At 43.4% G+C, this 4290-nt stretch overlaps 1 pseudogene; it reads right to left on the bottom strand.

The window, feature by feature from the left end:
* Positions 1-822: 822 nt before the first annotated feature.
* Positions 823-2913, bottom strand: LOC107531363 (calpastatin pseudogene; annotated as a pseudogene).
* Positions 2914-4290: the final 1377 nt, after the last annotated feature.

The raw sequence follows: 4290 nt of genomic DNA, 5'->3' as shown, positions 1-4290 counted from the left end.
TGGAAGGCACAGCTTAACACAGTAAACCAACAGCAGTCAAGCCATATGAAAGTTCTAAGAAGTAGATTTTATTCTTGGAACTTGCTATGCAGTGACATATATATAGCCTGTATCTTGCTCTTTTGACTGGATTCAAGTCTCAGTATGTTTTGCACCGGCTATAAGGTGCAGAAGTCCTAAACTTTGGCAAAGAAGAGTTTAATCTGAAAAGGGGGTGTGTTGCATCCCGGTCTGTCCAGGTTATCTATTATTAGCAGCCCAAGAGGAGATATGTGCCCAATGTACAATATTTTATGTTGGACTTATAAACATTAACCTAAAGAGACATCAAATACAGTTCAAAAGCCCAAGAGGAAGGGGGTAATGAGAAATTGGAACACTGAAGAATGTTTAAAGCATTGTTTTCCAAATGATAAAAACAAAAAATTAAGTGCAAACTGAAAATTATGAGATTACAGGCACTGTGTGTAGAATGTGCAAAAGTTTGCAAAGGTTTTTCCTTTGTGTGTGTGTGTGTGTTGCTTTAGAAAACTATCAAATAATATGTCTTAGAAATATAAAGTTCCTTTCTCTCCCAACTGAAGGCAATTTTTAAAAATTCAAAGTTTAGCAATACTCAGTACAATAGCACAGGTGAGCCAGACAAATTCAATTTCTTTCTGGGGAAAAAATAACAAACTGATGTTCAGGATGTCAAAAAAGTTAACAAATATCACCATCCAGAAGCCACCCAGAAAAACGTGTTATCAAAGCCTTTTGTTCTTCAGAAGTCACCAACCACCAGCTGAAGGTTTTGTATGTAGATACCGAATAATGTGAACTTTAACTTGTATTTTTTTCATCAGCTTTTGGCTGGGCAGTTTCCTCCTTTGCCTTTGCAGAATCCTTTGCTTCCCCCCATTCTTGGGTGCCTTAGAAGCAGTCTTCTCGTCTTTGTCCTTTGCTGTGTTCTCTGAGGTCTCTGTACTTGAAGGACAGCTGTTGAAATCCTCCGAGAGGGAATCAGGGGGGTCTTGACCATCTGCAGGTTTCTTTGGTTCCTTTGTGGGTGGCTCCTCTGCTTTGTCCTTGTCATCGTTATCCAAGAGATGTCTGTATTCGGGTGGGACAGTGTCACCTCTTTCTCCCAGCTTGTCTCTATGTTCAGCTTTAGTTCTTCCCTTGACTTTGTCCGTTAATGGTTTGCCCTCATCTGGATCAGGCTCCCTTAGGCCTAGGCTGTCTGAAAGTTCATCCAGGGCATCGTCGAGCTCTTTGCTGTGCCTCAGAGCGGCAGGGGAGGACCTGCAGAGCGGGTGGTCGCGGCTGGGGTTTGGGAAACCAGTTCAGAGACAGTGGCTGAGGGTTTAGCATCGCCAGATGGAAGCGGTGAAGTGTCCGGGAGTCCAACAAGTCCTTAGACAAGGCATCAGGAAGTAAGCCTTCACTCAAGGCAGAAGCGGTCCCTTCTTGGACTCTTTAGGCAGGAGCTGTTTTCCACCTTTGCCCTTGACCTCTTCTAATCTACAGTCAGGAGGAATTGTTCCTTCTTCGCCAAGCTTTTCGCCATCCTCCTTTGGCTTTCTCCTTGGCTTTCTCCTCCACAGGCTTTCCATCCTCTGGACCTGCTTCCCGTTTCCCCAGGCTACCGGCCAAGGCTTCCACAGCGACACCTGGCACCACGCCCTTCAAGGTGGCGGGCTTTGGGGTGCAGGCTGCACACCACAAGCGGAGGCCCAAGGCACGTCCTCTCCCACAGGAGCCAGGGTGGCCGCCTGGGATTCTTCTGTTTTTTTCAGTTGGCTTAGATTGTTTTTCTTTCCATTTAGCCTGGTCAAAATCTTCTGAAAGCTCACCAGTGAGTTCTGATTCACTCGGGGGCTTGGATTTTTCTTCAGGCTCTGGCAATAGTGGTTTCCCATCCATACCTGTGGCTGGTTTTAGCCTGTACACCGAGGGGACTGTTCCGTCATCTTCACCACACTTCTCTCGTTTCTCTTCTTTAGCTTTTGCCTCCTCTGCTTCCTTAATGGAGCTGAGGTCGAGCTCAGGTTCTGACTTCCGGTGGCCCAACGAAGCTGAAAGAGCCTCCAGTGCCTGGTGGCTCATTGTGTCTTTCTCCGCCTTTCCCTTTTTCTCATGGGGTGGAACAGCACTTTTGACTATCCCAGCTGATTTAAGATTTCTCCCTTAGATTTCTCTTTCTCAGTTTTCTTTCCACCAGTGGTAGGAGAACTGCAGGTGAAGTCAGGTAACAAGGCATCGATGGCGTCATCAGGCCCCATGGGTTTCGGAGAGTCTGGAGGAGGCCCTGTGACCCCTTCTTTTTCAGCCAAAAGTTCCCTATATTTGGGAGGAACTGTGGCTTCTCTTTCACCCAATTCCTCTATGTACATAGAACTCATGGGATCTGAAACGTCAGGTCCAGCGTGTGTTGCGTTATCTTGCTCAGTTTCTTCAGGTAGTCCTAAAGTGTCTGCTAAGTCATCCAAAGCAGCATCCATGCCTGACTTCCCAGGTGCTTTACCTGGTTTGGACTCAACTGGTACAGCCGACGGCAATGATTTATTTTCTTTTTTCTTGTGTTCTGACTTGTCAGATGCCACAGCTACACAGACAGCAACACTCTCTCCACCAGCAGAAACTGTATCCTGAGATTTAGTCTTTGGTTTTCCTGGCTTCTCCGATGTTGGCTGTTCACTTGATCTGGAAACTGCCTTTTTTTCATGAGCATGCTTGCTTCCTGTATCTGATGCATGTTTGGGTGGGCTTTTTGGCTCTCTGTGTTCCTTTGGCTTTACTTCTTTTTTTTTTTTCCTCATGAACCACAGATGGTTTAGTTGACTGTGACTTCTTTTCAGGTTCTGTTTTTACAGACTTGGTCCCTGTGGGATTCATGCTGGAAGACTTTCTGGTTGACGCAGAGGAAGTAGACACCCTTTCTGGTCAGATTAATCTTCCCACATGTCGTTCTCAGGCACTTCTCCTTCTCAAGTAGAATCAGCAAAGACTCTTGTTGTCCACTGTGCCACTTTATTTTTCTCTCTCTCGCTTGCTCCTCTCCCCCACCCTTCTCTTTTCAATGTATTTATTTGTTAAAGAACCTGGTCGTTTTTCCTGTAGAATTTCTTATAACCTGGATTTTGCTAATTAGATCTCCATGTTGTCACTTATCATGTTCCTCTGTCTCCTATATTTCCTAAAATTTAGTAGCTAAATCTAGGAGTTGATCTGATTTCATGTTTGTTACTTTGGCAAGTATGCTTTGTAAGCACTGTTGTAGATATCCCAGAAGGTACATAACACCAATTATACTGGGGTACAGTTCATGAATAATGGCAGGATAAATGCCCAATTTATTTCCTTTATTTGCCAATTATCAATGTAATGAATTAAGTGCCAAGCATGATCCAAAGGGGACTAATTCATTTTTCTAGTACCATTATGAACGCATGGATTTAAACATATTTGATGTTTTTTAATCCATTGTAGTTGTTACTCTTAATCATGCTCCAATTGCCCAGTTGAGAGTGTCTTCACATAGCTCTCAATTCCTTTCTAGTATTTTTTTTTTAATTGCATCTTACACTCTGGTGTGATAAGATGTTCCAGACTCATCTTAAAAATCTTCTGCTTCAGATCTAGGACTAGCCGTTTCTTCAAGGAGATCTAGTTTGTTTATATAGAAATCACAATCTGTGTTTTAAGGTACTTATGTTTCAAGGTCTTTTCTGTGAACAGAAGTAAGAAACTTTGCTTTTGCTCTCCTCCTCTTCATCATCATCATCTTCCTCTTCCTCCTGTGCCTGCTCCTTAACATAAAATACACCATTGCAATTATTGCCATTTGCATTCATCAATCTTACACTTGTGGTTCCTTTCTCTTACATCAATGACACCAACATAATTACTCATTTGCTTCATCAACAATACACACATATCAAATTCCCCCAAAAATTAATGGTTCAAAGAAACGATAAACACTAATTACATTACAGTGTCTCAGGATCAGCAAATCAGAAGCAACTTAGCTGCACAGTTCTGGGTCAGAGTCTCTCATAAGATTTCAGAGAATATGTTAGCTAGGGCTGCAGTCATCCGAAGGTATGACTGGGGCTGGAGACCTGCTTCTAAGGGGGCCTACTTTCCTGGCTACCAAGTCAATGCTGGATGTTGACAGAAGACTTCAGTTGCTCTTTGAGGGCTGCTAGAGGGTTCTTGCAGTGAGGTTTCTGATTTTCCCCAAAGTGAGTAATTCAAGAGAGCAAGGTATAAACGGCAATATTTTTATCTAGCCTCAAAAATCACACA

The sequence above is a fragment of the Miniopterus natalensis genome, chromosome 2 (genome assembly GCF_054644295.1).
Source record: "Miniopterus natalensis isolate mMinNat1 chromosome 2, mMinNat1.hap1, whole genome shotgun sequence".
Taxonomy (NCBI): Eukaryota; Metazoa; Chordata; class Mammalia; order Chiroptera; family Miniopteridae; genus Miniopterus; species Miniopterus natalensis.
Note: the sequence above shows the minus strand (reverse complement) of the source record. Positions and strands in the feature narration are given on the sequence as shown.